At 37.7% G+C, this 12112-nt stretch overlaps 1 protein-coding gene and 1 pseudogene across 1 annotated transcript in view; both read left to right on the top strand.

Annotated features, from left to right (window-relative positions):
- RARB (retinoic acid receptor beta) overlaps positions 1-12112 on the top strand; it is a 647500-nt gene that overhangs the window by 240481 nt on the left and 394907 nt on the right. The gene's annotated exons all lie outside the window — the stretch shown is intronic.
- LOC118602637 lies at positions 2117-2235 on the top strand (annotated as a pseudogene).

Raw genomic sequence — 12112 nt, forward strand, 5'->3', positions numbered from 1 at the left:
TTCATTAAATTTGTGAGGCCACTAAATATATACTAGCAGATTTTTTTTTTTTGATGGTTTAGGTGCATTTTATTGGTTTTCTAGCCAGAAATCTTATATTGGCCTTTCCTCATTCTGATACTTTACTGGTGGTTTATCTTATTCAGTAAATTATTCAACCAATATTTATTAAGTTCTTATAATGTTCCAGGTACTGGGGCTGGAGCAGTGAAGAGCATGTGTCCCTTTGCTATGGTGTAGTAGGAAAAAACAGACAATCAGTAACTGCAGTCAAATACAATAATCTGTACTTTCCAAATAATTGCTCCTGGAAGCTTGTAACAGAAATGTGTAACCAAATCTAAGATGCCAGGAAAGCCTGCCCAAAATAGAAAATGTTATACTGAGAAGTGAGTAAAAGTGAGCCAGGAGTGTGAAATGGGAGTATTCCATGTGCAAATGTCCAAAGGGGAATAGAGCATTGTACTTTTGAGGAAGTGAGAGATGTTCCATGGGTTAGATCAAAAAGTGCTTATTCCAGATTTTCCAGGGACTTGGCAGGTCTTCTAGGGAGTTTAGATCCTCCCCTAAGGCTGAAAGGAAGCCAATTTAGGGTTTCCAGTATGACTGAAGCTCAGAGAATAAGTTGGATAGGGGAACAGATTAGATTTGAGAGAGTAAAACCAGTTAAGTTATTACAGTGGCCCAGAAAAGAGATGTTGTTAACCTGGACCATGGCAATGGCAGTGGAGTTCTAAGTGGATGAATCTAAAATAAGAATCAACTGTGGAAATGAGGGAGAAGTAAGAAGAAGTATGACTTTCAAGGTTTTAGTGATAGCAACTGGGTCGTTAGTGGTACCAATCACCGGAGGGAAAAAAATACCAAAGAAAATAATATCTTATTTCTATCCTTCTTTGTTCAGAAAATCTTACTAAAATATGTTACTAAAATCTACTCGGTATAACAAAATAAAATAAATAGATGAATGAAGGAAGCGATGGTTGAAGGTTGTGATAGCATCAGGAATAGGACCAGTGCATCAGTGAAATCTGACCTCCTTCGTGGAGAAGGGCCACGCATTTGATGCTGAGCATTTCAGTAGCCCAAGAGAGAACGCAAACGTGATTCATAGTGTTCATAAGTGAAATAAAGCCAGTTGCCTAGAGAAGCCCCATCCTGCCTGATATTAAGACCAGAGAGAAATTTCTCCAATAAGTCTTTTAGAAAGACACCATATAATGTCACGAATGACATCCTCTTTGGAAACACAGTGATAACCTTCATCAGCTGCTTCCTGTACAGTTCCTCAGTATGGACAGGTGCATCTGCCATGGCAAAATTAATTGGAAATCAATTCTGTGAAAAAAGAGAGTGTTTCCATCAGAATCGACCTTACATAGTCCAGATTGTCACTTTCTTATGGTCTGCCATCAATTCCCGGATGGAACGTGGAGTATCTTTTCTTACCTTGTGTTTGTAAGGTCCCTGAACTTTTATAAAGAAAAGTGGGTATATGTACATTCTGGGTATTCTTTGGATTTCAAAAATAGAAAAGAACTTAATTTCTGCACTTTTTCGGAGAAGTAGATATAGCTTTGAGGTAATTCTCCATAAGAACTTCTCTTTGCCAAGTTTTTAAAAGAGATTGCTGGCTCAATAATGAGTCTAGGGCCATATTCTTTGAGAAACACATGGACGACAGCAGCCCTATTTTGCCAGGAAACACTAAGTCAGGTGCTTTTCAGCCAAGCTAGGAGTAGAATTAGTACCCTTCTGTGGAAGTCAAGGTGTTTAACTATGAGATATGCCTCTATCAAAATGGTTTTGTGTAAGAATGAGCCATAGGAGTTGTCCCAGCATACCCAAGATCCTCCCCAGAAAGTTGTTTCGAGTCCATTATAACAGACAGGTGGGAAATGGAGGCCCCAGAGTTCCCTGTTTTAAGGTACAACTTTAATCTTTATTTCAGAAAAATTTTAAAGCGGCTGTAACTAAATGCCCACTTTGGTCATAAAAAATAAAAAATCTCAGCAAATAGAGTATCCAGAGAACATCAAGCTTTGAGCACCGTCATTCCCTGTGTAGGCTGAAAAAATTATAGTGCAATTTTTTAAGTTTCCATTAAAGTTTTTAAGACTATGGCCATTCCACCCTGAACAAGCTCGATCCCGTCTGATCTCCGAAACTAAGCAGGGTCAGGCCTGGTTATTACTTGGATGGGAGACCACCTAGGAAGACCAGGTACTGTAGGCATAAAAAATTAAAAAAAAAAAAAATAAGGGATTTAAGATGGCAAGACCCTTTCAATCTGTGATGTCAACCAAGGGTTGCCTCACCTAAAAAAAAAAAAATTACTTATATTCCAGGTTCTTTAAGCTTACAATTAGTAACTCTATGTTGCTTTTATATTTTTCATTGTAAAACAAGAATATGGATAGCTCTGGAATGTAATATTATTACAGTTAGATTTCATGATGGTAGCTGAATTAGTAGATTACTAGTAATACCTTGTATTTGAACTTTGGCGAAGAGGCTTAGTTCTGCTATCTGGTCATCCACTAACAGTGAGGTAAGGGGCTAAAAGGGTGATAAGTCAGGAGAATATGCCTTGAAATTCTATTTCTTAGGTTCAAATTCATATTCTTCCATTTGACCTTGGCAAATTACCTCACTTTTTGTGACATAGCTATATAAGATATATAATAATAGTATATATTCCATAAGTATATACTATTATTATATATCTTATATAGCTATGTCACAAGTATACATATTCCATAAGTATCATGAGAATTAAACAAAATATTATATGTAAAAGATTTTAAGATAGTCTTGGGTATAGATAATGCTCAATAAACATTGGCTGCTATTACTGGTTTTAGATAAACTATATGCACTAACTCAATTCATCCAGGTCGCAAATGCAGCCTGCAGGACACAAGGCAGGCCAAGTGAATAGGTGGGTATAACTCAGTCCAATGGCACTAGTGAGGCAAACATCACAAGGACTTATGCTCTCTTGCCAAGAGTAAGGGAGTTACCTTCCTCTTTGAAGACCTGGTTATTTACTCAGGTATAATGAACATCTACTGTAAAATTCAGATGAAATTTCTATGAGAGCTTAAGATGCTTATTAGCTGGTACCTGTAATTAACCAATAAATTTTAAATAAGCATTTGAAATTTTAAAATAAGACTTTAAGTAGATAAATTAAATGAAATAATCTGTGAGGCAGTGAACATTCAAAAGACAGAACCAGGGTTTTAGGAAAAGAAAAGTGATGGTTTGATTAGTACAGAGTAAATAGAAAATTTTAGGCCCTTCCTTCCCATTTTCAAGGCATGCAGTTATAAAATTGATTCATCACAGAAATAGGTATTTCTACCTTGGATGTGCAAGAAAGGAATAAAACATGAATAGGTACAAGGAAAGTGAAGGACTTATGTTCTGAAATCACCCACAAATTGTTAATACCAATATTAAGGGTTGCAAACTCATATGAGGACAGGAACTAGACAAATCATGCCAAAAAAAAAGAAAAAAAGAAGCTGCTGGGCGGATGTAGAGTAAATAACAACTGACACTCAGGTTCAATGTTTCAGATACAATAGAGAGTAGTGGCGACTGTGGAAAACTGGAGATTACATGCTTCTTTTAAAAGGTAGCTACTACCCAGATCCAACTGACAGTCATCATAAAGGAAGGTGACAGAATGCGGACAAATCTTCCAAGTTGTTAAGAGAAATGGAAAATACAGTATTTAAAAATTTTTTAAATTTCCATTTTAAAATATTAACAACCATTTGAAATATAAGACACAGTATGGGTCAATATTATATGTCAAAGAAAACGTATCTTTATGCTCAATTTTGTGTGATCTCTTGAACATGTAGTTTACTTGCTTCACATTGGTTTGAGCTATAAATTGTTAACTAAAGACCTTTCCAAAAATTTTCAGTCAAATATGAATTCTATTGTTTAGGAATTCCCACAGAATTTTGGAAAATAGCTCAAAAAGACCCAGCACATTTTATGAAGATAAATGGCCTAACTAGGATTCTTCACAAGCAATATGAATTAAGATCATCAAACTTTCGCCCTTTGGCCAAATCTAGCCTACGACCTGTTTTACTGAAACTTAGCCACACACATTTATTTACATGTTATCTCTGACTGCTTTCCTATGGCAATGATAGAATCGAGTCATTGCAACAGGGACCCTGTGACCCACAATCCTTAAAATGTTTATTATTAGACCTTTACAGAATAATTGACCAACCTCTGATCCCAATAAATGCGTCAACCAAAAATGATTATATAATTTGAAAAGTACTACCACAGACGTATGTATATATGAATCCATGCGCTTGCGGATGAAGTGCTAGGAGAGCCTGAAGGATGGAGGAATCATTACTTCTGGGAGGTGGTGTGGAAGGTGATACTGAAAAGGTCATATTTGGCTTAAGCCTGAAGGACTGGGCAGAGTTCTCCAAGTGCAAAGGGAGAACTTGCAGGCATGACATGCTGTGACCACAGCTAATGATTTTAGCCTATGCGAGACAGGGGGCAAAAGAATGGTGAAAACTGCCAGAAGTCAGGGAAGCAAGAAAGAGCTTTGCTCACCTCCCTTTCAGCTCTCAGAATCTCTAGGCCCATATTTAACTTTATTTTTAAAACTCCTTTTGTTCAACTTTAATAGTTGAAAAATAACATAACATAGTAAAGCTTAACGATGTGTGAACTACCCAGTAAAGATGGACAGTGACTATAGTTCATAAGAAAAGTTGTCTGAGCACACCAATCTAATGTTTTTTTCTTGGGGATTGATGTTAAAAACAGTGGACATTTGATTTTTGACTTAGCGAGGTTGAAGAATTCAGCCTGTCAAAGGAATGTGGATTTGTTTTTCCTAAGAATAGTTTGCAAAGAATATATTCCATGTGTTACAGTACTGTATATTTTATATTTATTTTACTACCCAGTAGTAATGTGTACATAGTAAGTGCTTTGTAAATACTTACTGAATTAATAAATAAACTGTCCAAAATAATTTATTTATTCAATTTCCACTCATTCTTCAAGATTCATCTATTGAGCATTACAAAATTATCATTTGATAAGAAGACCAGAAACAATAGCACCATCGGTATTTGGAGGCCATTTGGAAGTTCATTGTACTCTCTGGAGAGTTACATTTAAGAGAGTGCTTGTCACATTCTTCCATGTTCTTTCTCGCACATTTGAGTTCAGCCCTAAGGAAGGCAATGGTGTGTCAGATAAACCCATGCCTCATTCTAATTCAGCATGATACTATCTTATGTTTCTCTGAAGGCCATCTCATAATTTAGTTAATGTATTAGTTAGGATAATGTTAATTGAACACTAGCAACAAAGAAACCCAAAATGCAAAAAAGTCAGTTTCAATATTGGATCTTCTACTACATTCCTTTTAATGATGTCATGCTTTGTGAGGCTTGTTTTTTCAGAATAAGTTGTGATTTTTTTAAAGTAAGAATTGTGCAAAAATCAGTATTCAATAGGAAATAAGGTTGGTGGTATATAAGAAGTTATACAAAGCTCAACAGATGCACAAAACTCATTAGTAAGTAATCGTGGTTATATAAGAATACAAGTATTACTTTCTTAGCTTATATGTACTAATTTTTCAAGTGACTACCAGATTATTAAGACATGCATATTTAAGTTTTTTTAACCTATTTTGAAATAGAATCATTAGATTTTTGGCAGGGGGCGGGGGGCTAGGAATGCTGTGAAAAGAGTACTTAGACTAAAGAGTAACATGAATTGAGAAAGTTTGGGAACCTCTGCCCTGGGGCATTCTTACATGTAGAATGCATGGTTAAGTTAGCTTGCAGGTATGTCTATGTTCAAGCTTATGGCACGAGAAAGAAAAGTATGAAAGAGGCAAGTCTACTCTCTTGAAAGTCCCCACCTGGTACTCTGATATTGTTGCAGGAAGCAACATCCAATGGAGGAATTTGGACACTCGGAAACTTCGTTAGAGGAAGGAGAATTTATTGCTGGCAGAGGGCATGGGGCATTCAACAGTACCAAAGCACGAGCTCCCTTTGGTTAGATTTATTGCAGTTTATACACCCTTACAGTGCTCATGCAAGGGGCATGTGATTTCTTTGTCTGAGGTTTTACATGTGCTTGATGACTCAGAATGGGGAGGAGGAGCTTAAGGTGGGAGGCTGTAAGGAATTTCCAGACTACTGGTCTTATCTATTTACAGGTCATTTTGCCTTGTAGAACCCACGACCGTGCCATTATCAGCACTGTTATAGAATTCTCAGAGAGACGGAACACCAAGACTATAAGCAGAAAGTAGCACTTATTGATTCCTGCACCGGCTCAGCGGATTCCTATCCAAAGGCTGGGCCCCAATTGTAACATAGCAGGCAGTTTTACACAGTCTTATTATTTCTACATGGCTACAGAGATAAGGAATAACATTAGTTGGATAGCAAGCTATGAATCAACAGATGTGAGCTGGAGAGTCCTTGAGGTGGAGGAGGTAGCTATGAGAAAACACGTTAGCTGGAAAGTCCTGGAGTGGTGGTGAGGGCAGCCAGGAATGGACTTTAACTGGCTGAGTGGGTCATTTCTGCAAGCCCTTTCCTTTGCATTTTTCAGATGCCTCCTCTCCCCTCTTAATATCACTTTACTCATGTTCTGTTAGCTGCAGTCCCCAACCTTTTGGGCATCAGGACCGGTGTTCCTACAAGAATCTAATGCCCGATGATCTGAGGTAGAGCTGAGGAGGTGATGCTAGTGCTGAGGAGCAGCTGCAAATACAGGTGAAGCTTCATTCACTTGCCCACTGCTCACTTTTTGCTGTGCATCCCGGTTCCTAACAGGCCACAAATGGTACTAGTCCATGGCCAGGGGTTTGGGAGCCCTGCTATTAGTATGGTCTTAGTTCAGTGGTAGTAAGTAATGGTACCTGTGGTTGGGAAATGTAAGATAACTAGCTGATCATGATCTAGGTAGCTACAGAAAAGGAGAGAAGGAATTTGGTGGAGAGTTAAATCGCTGTACAGTCTACCCCTCTGGCTACTTAAAGAAAACTGTTCTCTTTTCCCAAGGAAGAGTCTAAAAGTCCCCTCATGCAATTTATTATTGCGTGAGTCTCAAATCCAGGCTCTCTAGTGATGATCAATCATTTCCATCAGGCCTGGAGTTGGGTCCTCCTGGTCCGGCATCTATATAAGAAAAAGTTATCTACACCCTCCCATATATACACATACAACACAACATATTAGTACCAACACAATGACAACTCAAGGACAGTATAACTGCATTTTAAAAAAAAGAAAAAACAAAAGAATCTTTCTATTTACATAAAGGAAGAATTATTCTACAGCAATGGTGTAGGCATTCTCCTGCACAGACATTGGGAACACACTTTGACCTGGCAGTGGTGGAGTTAGCAGGAGGAGGTTGTTGATTAGCCTGTTTCTGCTTTCTGGCTAAAACTTTCTTGTCCACTATTTTCTTTGGCCTCTGGCTTTGTCTATTGACAAGTCCTTTCTTGCCCTTATCCTCCATTTTTTTTGAGATAGACCTTGGTGCATCTGTTACACAATCCGGTTTCTGCTAGTGTCACTTTAGGGGACTGAGAGTTCAAGGCTTGAATAGTCACAAGCTCTCTCGGACTAGTCCTGTGGTTTCTTTGGCAATGTAATTTCCTGAGAATCATAGTAAGCTTCTTATCTGTTTGTGTCCAGTAACTTTCTTATGCCGGTAACTTCGCCCAGTGTTCTTCGCTAGACATATTTCCTCTATTTCTTTGTTTTCTTGCTCTAACCATGTTTCTCTTTCACATGGTGGCTCTATTGAGCCACTTGAAACTTAAGACTTTGGCGGGAAAGAAATATCGGTATTGCCTTGTCCAGTCATGTAAGTCTAGCACCCAGCTCCTGGACTGCCTTCATTCCCTCATATTTCTGCTTGCAAACCAGGAACTTCTTGTCTGAGTTCATTTCTTTCTTATAACATCTTGTAAAAGGCAGCCAATACCCACTAATATTCTGGCTCTCCTAAACCACTGCTCTTACAACTACGGGCTGAGCGTTTGTTGATCCAGCTATTCAACTATGTCATCAGATTTTTTTTCATCTCTCATTTACCATCTATAATGTTGATTTAGTTTTAAGATTGCTTCTCATATGGCTATGAGAGAGGCTCACTTCCTGTGGCTTTCTCTATAACTTTCCAAAAAGCCAATATCTTCCTGGCCAGAATATCGCAGTCTTGAATTGATGGGTACCAAAACTAACTTTTGGATAATCAGATACACCTCTTTAGTAGAGGTAAATTCTTCAAACTGTTTAACCAGCATTCAGTCAGGAGGAGCATGATGAAAATTAAGCAGTGAAATCCATTATAGTGTCCACCGCAAGTGACACTTTACAGAGCTGAAGGAGTTGTAGCACAGTTAACATTATGAACTAAATAAATGGCCTTTAAAGTTTTTCTTAGCCTCAGACCGCTGGTTATTTAGCAATTACATTTGTGGAAAGCTAGAGAATATAAATACCTATAATTAAGCTTTCCTTTTTATCTTGAATATATTTGATACTCTCCTTTTTAAATCAATACACTAGCTCTTTCCAGTAACCTTGGCAGACAAGTATATTAAACTGATGAATAGAAAACAAACTTCATTATGCTCCCATTTTTACCATTATCAGTTAATCAATGACCTCTGGTTATGTTAGCAATTGTGGGTGGTGCCCTTTATTTTTTTAGTTCCCAAATTTTCTTTAATGATATTTATTACTTATTTATATTTATAATGACATTTATTACTTATAATGAAAAAGTATACTTAGAAAATTAATAGATATTTGATTCCATACTGGCAATTTTATGGAATGTTCACGAGATTTCCTTTTCACAACATTTACAGCATAATAGATCTGGGGATTCAAATCAACTGTTACAGAAATTTTTTTCATTTTGAAGCAAAATTGACTATTTCAGAAATTTTCTAAAAATGCCTCCCAACTTCTCTGTCTCGCTCCCTGTGAATCTGTTTGACGTATCCACTGAAATGCGGTTTTGAAGTTTTGACCTGGAGATCAGTTTAGAGTGAGGTATTTGCTTTCTCTTTCCATTTGATCGATGTTTCTTATTTGTGGACCATGATTTTTATTAGCTTTCTATTTGTTATCAGACTAGGTACCCTGTAATCCACATACACACTGGGACCCATTCTATTAAGTTACCTCTGTCTAAGTTTCTTTTGTATTTTCTAAATAGATCAGTCTTTTTGGATTTCGTCTTTGAAACTTACCATCCATGTGGCTAATATAGTAAATGACAAATGATTTTCAGGGGAATTTCGGTACTAATTACTTACATGTTGGATTTAATCGTTTAGCTCTCAGTAACTGATGAAAATCTTTGGGGACAATCACCTAGTTTACAACTGACTTCTACATGTAGATTTAAATGAGAAAAATCAGAAATTAAATAAAGCCATATGTTTCTAATATCCCATAACTGTTGAATGATTGGGACATCTGAGATTTAGGGTTAGAGGACTCAAAAAAAAAGTTTATTCTTTTTTAGTCTGATGTACAGTGTTAAATGAATATGCAGATGAATAAGAAACTTAAAGAAAGATGAGCTTTAATCAGGGCATCTGAAATGAGAAAGAGATAATCGGTGGAGCAGAAAAGAGATTTTGACAGTTTAACACTTTCATGTATTCATTCAACAAATATTTATTGACTGAAAGGGTACTCCACTAGTCAGCTTGTATTCACTGGAGAGCAAATCAGGCCAGCCTTCGTTCTCGTGAGAAGTGGTCTAATGGGAAGACAGCAAAGCAAATAAAGACACACTAAATAAAAGTGGAGTGTGTATTAAGTGCTGTGAAAGGAAAAAACTAGGTTACATGAATAAATAGCAAGGGCAAAAATTGATGTTCGATTGGGTGAGCAGCAAAGATCTCTCTGAGGAAGGGGCTTTGAGCAGCATTATTAAATTCAGATATTTAAAAACAAGAGAAAAATTAGACACAATAAACTTAATACTCTAAAAGTGGGATTAAATCTCCATAATTGTGAGCATTTTAAGTTTTAAGTAAAGTTCACTCCTTTTGTTTTCGAAACTGTCAATGTGAAAACTTCTCAATCAGCAATTTTCAGCAGCTCTCTATGCACATAATTCAAAAAAAAAAAAAGCCAAAGTGTTATAGATGTTCAATAAATACTTGTTGGCTTGAATTGAACTTTGATTCTCTCCAAACTTTGATTAATAACCTCTGTGCAAGCCGATACAGAGATATTGACATCATTGCTCAGGAAAGCATCTTGATTTAATCTTTTAACAGATGGCTTTTGCATATAGTTTTTAGTGACTTCTTCAATAAGAAAACCAAGATTCTGAGGGAAGTGTGCTTCTCAGTGAGGTTCCCCTGAACTCAAGTGAGAAATGAGCTATATATAAATGACTTTATTCTCAGTAAATTCACTGCCTCTTGAAAACGTAGTTGAGTACATCTATTTTTATTATAATTTTTTGCCGCTCTGGTGTGTGTGATATATTGAAGTGTTAGCTCCTTTGCCTTTTTTTTTTTTCATTAAAAACATCATAAAACATTTAGGGGGTCTGTGCAGAAATTGCTATGACCTCTATTTATAATTGAAGAAAACAACACTTTCTTTAAAATATTACCAGAGAGCAGTATTCCTGACCGTAAGACCCTGAGTCTGCTAACCAGATTTGTGCAGATTTCCATTCTCGTGTGTGCAATTACTAAAACGATGGTAAAGTAAGAGCATTGGAAAAGGAAAGGAATCTGGTAAGTAAGGAGGCCTGAAGCAAGCTTATAGGAGCTAGGTTTAATGGTTTGTTTTGTTGTTTCAATGAAAGTAACTTCTATTTTTAAGGTTGCTAAATAAGCATGGTGCCTCTGTATATTTCCTGAAGGATGTGGCCTCCAACCAGCTAGAAACTTTTCTTTGACACTGCATTTCTAACCTATCTGTATGGGGATACCCTGAGGATGTTGTTACAAAGAGGATTCTGATTCAGAGGGTCTAGAGTGGGGAAGGAGACTGCAGATTAGGTAGAGAAACTCTAAGTGAGAACTGTCATCTCCTGAAAGGTAAACTACATAACCAGGCATTCAAACACTAGCTCTGTGTTTACAATCTGACTAGTTTGCTCCATGTCCTGACGTGGTGCCTTTTGCATGACTTGCCGGAATTGCTCAGGTGACTCACTCAGCACTTGCTTCTATCATCTGAGAATTAGTCCTCAAGGCAACTAAAAGGCAAGACAAACCATTCCTCGTCTTTCATCATTCCTTCCTTCTCCTTCACATCCCACATGCAATGCATCAGCAAGTCCTTTCAGCTGTTCCTTCATAATATACCCCACATCCACTCCGTTCTCTCCATCTCCCCCATGCCACACCACTCAGAACTATCAACATCTCTCAGCAGGGCGTATAAGTGTCCCATATCGCATGTTCCTGCTTCTGATCTTGCCCTACAGCAGCAAGGTAATCTTTAAAGAGTAAGAATCAAACTGTGTCACTCCTGCTTAAAATCCTCCAATAGCTTCCCCTGTACTCAAACTCAAACCCATGACCATGGCATAAAAGGACGACCTGCTCTGACCCTACAAATCTCTCTCACCTTGTCTCAGGCCCCCCTCCCCACTGAGCCCCACTCCCACAGCCTTCTATCTAGGCATTGAACATAACACAGTGACTTCATTCATACATCTGAGCTTTGTCCTGGCACTTCTGTCCGAAAGCCTTTTTCTATGGGGCTGGTGCCTTCTGATCCTCAGGTCACTCCCTCCAAGAGTCAGTCCCTCGAGGCCCTTTTTACAGTCATTGGGACCATTTCTTTATATTTCATCTGCCTGCTTTATTTCATTTTTAACCTTTATCACTTTCTCACATATCTTTTTATGTCTCTGTTTACTTGTTTATTTTCTGGCTCCCACTATCACATTAGAATATAAGCTCCTTGAGGGCCTGTAATTTAGTAGATGATACAGGTGGTGTTGAGGGAGGATAGAGGAGGGAGGGAGAGAGGGAAGGAAGGAAGGAAGGAAGGAAGGAAGGAAGGAAGGAAGGAAG

Source organism: Rousettus aegyptiacus, unplaced genomic scaffold (genome assembly GCF_014176215.1).
Source record: "Rousettus aegyptiacus isolate mRouAeg1 unplaced genomic scaffold, mRouAeg1.p scaffold_m13_p_4, whole genome shotgun sequence".
Taxonomy (NCBI): domain Eukaryota; kingdom Metazoa; phylum Chordata; class Mammalia; order Chiroptera; family Pteropodidae; genus Rousettus; species Rousettus aegyptiacus.